Source organism: Delphinapterus leucas, chromosome 7 (genome assembly GCF_059928025.1).
Source record: "Delphinapterus leucas isolate spDelLeu-1000000601 "Yukka" chromosome 7, BTC_Dleu_Yukka2, whole genome shotgun sequence".
Classification (NCBI taxonomy): Eukaryota; Metazoa; Chordata; class Mammalia; order Artiodactyla; family Monodontidae; genus Delphinapterus; species Delphinapterus leucas.
The window spans coordinates 49,509,986-49,516,567 of NC_143135.1; positions in this window are offsets into that span (position 1 = coordinate 49,509,986).

Here is a 6,582-nt window from a genome sequence, read left to right on the forward strand (position 1 = left end):
ATTTGGCTGATTGTGCCTCTACCTCCCTTACTTGCTGTATACCACTGGTTAGATCTAGAGACTTGATTAGATTCAGGGTCCTTCTCATAGGTGGTTATGTTTTTCATCACTACGGAAGACACTGTCTCGCTGTTCTACTTTTAGTGATGTTAAGATTGTTGATTCAGGTGTTGTCAGCCTGATTCACCCTTTCTAAAGCTTCCATCAACCTTCCACCTAATAATCATGACCAAGATTCACTGTTTCATCATCGCACATTCCTTATCTTTTTATATGTGATGATTATTTTCAAAATAGAGACTAAAATCAGTTGTTGTTCAGGTACTTTTTTTTTTCCAAAATGGCTTTTTAAAAATAACTCACCAACTTTATTTTAAAATAAATTTATTTATTTTTGGCTACTTTACTTCTTTGTTGCTGTGCGCGGCTTTCTTTAGTTGCAGCGAGCGGGGGCCACTCCTCGTTGCCATGTGCGGGCTTCTCACTGCAGTGGCCTCTCTCGTTGCGGAGCACGGGCTCTAGGCGCGTGGGCTCAGTAGTTGTGGCTCGCGGGCTCTAGAGCACAGGCTCAGTAGTTGTGGCGCACGGGCCTAGTTACCCTGCAACATGTAGGATCTTCCCAGACCAGGGCTCAAACCTGTGTCCCTTGCATTGGCAGGCGGATTCTTAACCACTGCACCACCAGGGAAGCCCCCCACCAACTTTTAGAATTATTTTTTTCAAATTAACATTTTTACCCTAAAACACACTAAATATGTTATAAGAAATATTTCACCATTTTTTCAGGTAAACATACCAATTTTTCTGTAACTCTCCAGTCTATTCTATGTATGTGATATTTCCATGTGTTTTGAAGCACTCTTGAATTTAGCCTTTATTTTGGCCTAAAGGTATTCTGCAAAATGTTGCTTTTAAATGTAATTTGAGGGTAAGACAACCTTGTGCCCCCAAAAGATTGAATAACTGCTGAAGAAAATGGTACGGAAAGAAAAATGCATCTTTTACCCCGACACCCATCCCTACAACATCTGCCACTCTTTTTTTTTTTTTTTAAATAAATTTATTTATTTTATTTTTGGCTGTGTTGGGTCTTTGTTGCTGCACGTGGGCTTTCTGTAGTTACGGTGGGGGGGGGTACTCTTGGTCGCGGTGTGTGGGCTTCTCATTGCAGTGGCTTCTCTTGTGGAGCACGGGCTGTAGGCGCGCGGGCTTCAGTAGTTGTGGCACACGGGCTTAGTTTCTCTGCGGCATGTGGGATCTTCCTGGACCAGGGCTCGAACCCGTGTCCCCTGCATTGGCAGGTGGATTCCCAACCACGGCACCACCAGAGAAGCCCTGCCACTCACTCTTAAGTCTTGTCTTCCTCCTTTGTTTCTGTTTTGTTTTTTTGGTTTTTTGGCCGTGCCGCATGGCATGCGGCTTCCCGCATGGCGGGATCTTTAGTTGCGGCATGCGAAATCTTAGTTGCAGCATGTGGCATCTAGTTCACTGACCAGGGATCAAACCTGGGCTCCCTGCATTGGGAGCACAGAGACTTAGCCACTGGACCACCAGGGAAAAGTCCCTACCTACTCATTCTTGATAGTCCTATTGTTTTCATTTTTCAGTCCTCATTTATTTCTTAAATCATATTACTTATATGTTGTTTTTAAAAGAGGCAGTATAATTGTAGTATAGTGTAGTGTAGGGATGGACTGTTTACCCCAATTATGTTCAAATCCTGGGTCCACTGGAATATCCTATGGAAACTTGGCTAAGTTATTTCCTGTGCCTCAGTTACCTCATTTGTAAAATGGAATCAATAATAGTATTTACTTCATAGGGTGTTGTGAGAATTATGGATTAATATATGTTAAAGTGCTTAGAGCACTGCCCAAAATATATTAGCTACTCAAATTATCATTAATATGTCCAATATCTGTGATCTCTTGCTTGTTTCTATGAGTGTTTTTGTTTCAGCTAACTCATTCATGATGGATTATGATTTTTTTAATATTTATTAATTTATTTGGCTGCGCAGGGTCTTAGCTGAGGCACGAGGGATCCTTAGTTGCAGCACGTGGGATCCAGTTCCCCGACCAGGGATCAAACCCGGGCCCCCTGCACTGGGATCTCAGAGTCCTAACCACTGGACCATCAGGGAAGTCCCAATATTTTTTTTTTTTTTTTTTTTTTTGCTGTACGCGGGCCTCTCACTGCTGTGGACTCTCTCCCGTTGTGGAGCACAGGCTCCGGATGCTCAGGCTCAGCAGCCATGGCTCACGGGCCCAGCCGCTCCGCGGCATGTGGGATCTTCCCGTACCGGGGCACGTTTCCCCTGCATCGGCAGGCGGACTCTCAACCACTGCGCCACCAGGGAAGCCCCCCCAATATTTTTGATAACAGCTTTATTGAGATAGAATTCACATACCATACAATTACGCATTTAATGCGTACAATTAGTTTCGCTATATTCACAGAGTTGTGCAGCCATCACCACACAATCAATTTTAGAACATTTTCATCCTCCTAAAAAGAAACGCCATAGCTTTCAGCCATCATTCCCCAACATTCCCAGACCTACACAACCACTAATCTACTTCCTATCTCTATAGATTTGCCTGTCCTGGACATTTCATATAAATGGAATCACACAATATGTGACCTTTTGTAACTGGATTCTTTCCCTTAGCATAATACTTTCAAGGTTCATCCATGCTGTAGCATACATCGGTACTTCATGCCATCTTATGGCCATATGATACTTGATTGTATGGACATACCACCTTCTATTTATATATTTCATCAGAATCTAACACCACATAGAAAAACTAAGTCAAATTAGATCAAAGACTTAAATGTAAGACCTAAAATTATAAAACTCTTAGGGACTCCCCTGGTGGTCCAGTGGTTAAGACTCCACACTCCCAATGCAGGGAGCCTGGTTTCAATCCCTGGTCAGGGAACTAGATTCCACATGCTGCCACTACAGGAGCCCACAAATCGCAACTAAAAGATCCTGCATGCAGCAGCGAAGTTCCCACATGCCACAACTAAGACCCGGCACAGCCAAATAAATAAGTAAATATTTAAATAAATAAAATTATAAAACTCTTAGAAGAAAATAGAGGGTAAAATCTTAACAACATTGGATTTGGTAATGATTTCTTGGATATGACACCAAAGGCACAAGCAACAAAAGAAAAAAATAGACAAAATGAACTACATGAAGAATTTTTAATTTTGTTCATTCTAAAGACACTGAGTAAAAAGGCAACCTAGAGAATGGGAGAAACATTTGCAAATGATTTATCTGATAAGGGATTAATATCCAGAATATATAGAGGACTCCTAGAACTCAACAACATAAAGAGAAAAAAAAATCAATTTAAAAATGAACAAAGGACTTGAACGGACATTTCTCCAACGAGGATATACAAATGGCCAGTAAGCACGTAAAAAGATGCTCAACATCGCTAATCATTAGGGAGATACAAATCAAAACTATGAACCAGATACCACCTCATATGCATTAGGATGGCCATTATCAAAGAAAACAAAGTAAAAGATGTTGGTGAGGATGTGGAGAAACTGGAAGCCTTGTGCATTGTTGGTGGGAATGTATTCAATAAAAAGGTATGTCCGCTGTGGGAAACAGTATGGCAATTCTTCAAAAAATTAAAAACAATTACCGTATGATCCAGCAATTCCACTTCTGGGTATATATCCAAAAGAACTGAAAGCAGAATCTTGAAAGGATATTTGTACATCCATGTCCATAGCAGCATTATTCACAATAACTGAAATGTGAAAGCAACCCAAGTGCCCATCAAGAGATGAATGGATAAGCAAAATGTGATATATACATACAATAGAATGTTATTCAGCCTTAAAAAGGAAGGAAATTCTGACATATACTACAACATGGATGAAACTTTAGGACATTATATGAAGTGAAATAAGCCAGGCACAAAAAGACAAATACTGGGATTTCCCTGGTGGTCCAGTGGTTAGGACTCTGTGCTTCCACTGCACTGGGCACAGGTTCGATCCCTGGTCAGGGAACTAAGATCCTGTGGGCTGCACAGCGCAGCCAAAAAAAAGACAAATACTGACATGATTTCATAGAGACAGAAGGAAGAATAGTATTTGCTGGGGGCTGGGGCTTATGAATCTAAATGTGTGTTTCTGAAGATATCTTGACTAACTAACTCACTAGGACCATAGTGCAAATACTGTTGATTGCTGTGCATTTGTCAATGTACTAGGTAGTTGCCTTGCATTATCAGGTACTTGCATTGTCTCATTTAATTCTTACCACAACTATTTAGGTGAGGACTGTTAATCCCACTAACCTGTTTGATAAAACTGAAACACAGAGAGTGTCAGTATCTTACCCAGGTCAGACAGCTCATAGGACAGAGCTGAAAGTAACTCTAAAGGCTTTGTCTTCAGGGAGATCAGCTTGTGCTTTGTGACCACCTAGAGGGGTGGGATAGGGAGGGTGGGAGGGAGATGCAAGAGGGAGGAGATATGGGGATATATGTATATGTATGGCTGATTCACTTTGTTTTACAGCAGAAACTAACACACCATTGTAAAGCAATTATACTCCAATAAAGATGTTAAAAAAAAAAAAAGGCTGTTTTCCCAGAAATATAGATCAATGGAACAGGATAGAAAGCCCAGAGAAAAGCCCACGCATATATGGTCACCTTATTTTTGATAAAGAAGGCAAGAATATACAATGGAGAAAAGACAGCCTCTTCAATAAGTGGTGCTGGAAAAACTGGACAGCTACATGTAAAAGAATGAAATCAGAACACTCCCTAACACCATACACAAAAATAAACTTAAAATGGATTAAAGACCTAAATGTAAGGCCAGACACTATAAAACTCTTAGAGGAAAACATAGAACACTCTACGACATAAACCACAGCAAGATCCTTTTTGACCCACCTCTTAGAGAAATGGAAATAAAAACAAAAATAAACAAATGGGACCTAATGAAACTTAAAAGCTTTTGAACAGCAAAGGAAACCATAAACAAGACAAAAAGACAACCCTCAGAATGGGAGAAAATATTTGCCAATGAAGCAACTGACAAAAGATTAATCTCCAAAATTTACAAGCAGCTCATGTAGCTCAATATCAAAAAAACAAACAACCCAATCCAAAAATGGGCAGAAGACCTAAATAGACATTTCTCCAAAGAAGAAATACAGATTGCCAACAAACACATGAAAGAATGCTCAGCATCACTAATCATTAGAGAAATGCAAATCAAAACTACAATGAGGGGCTTCCCTGGTGGCGCAGTGGTTGAGAGTCCGCCTGCCGATGCAGGGGACACGGGTTCGTACCCCGGTCCGGGAAGATCCCACATGCCCCGGAGCGGCTGGGCCCGTGAGCCATGGCCGCTGAGCCTGTGCTTCGCAACGGGAGAGGCCACAACAGTGAGGCCCGCATACCAGAAAAAAAAAAAAACTACAATGAGGTATCCCCTCACACCAGTCAGAATGGCCATCATCAAAAAATCTAAAAACAATAAATGCTGGAGAGGGTGTGGAGAAAAGGGAACTCTCTTGCACTGTTGGTGGGAATGTAAATTGATACAGCCACTATGGAGAACAGTATGGAGGTTCCTTAAAAAACTAAAATAGAACTACCATACGACCCAGCAATCCCACTACTGGGCATATACCCTGAGAAAACCATAATTCAAAAATAGTCATGTACCACAATGTTCATTGCAGCTCTACTTACAATAGCCAGGTCATGGAAGCAACCTAAGTGTCCATCATCGGATGAATGGATAAAGAAGATGTGGCACATATATACAATGGACTATTAATCAGCCATGAAAAGAAACGAAATTGAGTTATTTGTAGTGAGGTGGATGGACCTAGAGTCTGTCATACAGAGTGAAGTGAGTCAGAAAGAGAAAAACAAATACCGTATGCTAACACATATATATGGAATCTAAAAAAAAAAAAAAAAAAATTGGTTCTGAAGAACCTAGGGGCAGGACAGGAATAAAGACACAGACGTGGAGAATGGACATGAGGACACGGGGAGGGGGAAGGGTAAGCTGGGATGAAGTGAGAGAGTAGCATGGACACATATACACTACCAAACGTAAAATAGATAGATAGTGGGAAGCAGCCACATAGCACAGGGAGATCAGCTCCGTGCTTTGTGACCACCTAGAGGGGTGGGATAGGGAGGGTGGGAGGGAGATGCAAGAGGGAGGAGATATGGGGATATATGTATATGTATAGCTGATTCACTTTGTTATACAGCAGAAACTAATACACCATTGTAAAGCAATTATACTCCAATAAATATGTTAAAAAATAAATAAATATAAATAAATAAAGGCTGTGTTTTCCCTGCGGCCCAATACCGCCCGTGATGTTTAAGCAAAGGGAGAATACTGAGGCTCAGACTGGGATGGCTGTGGGATGGCGAAGATGCGGGCTGCATCTCCTGCTTTGTGGGGCCACCTGGAGCAGCCTAAGGCTTGGCACCCCTCTCACCAGGAGGGGAGAGCTTGCTTGGCACAAAGCACCCGGCCTAGACAGATGTGTTCGGTCCCTAA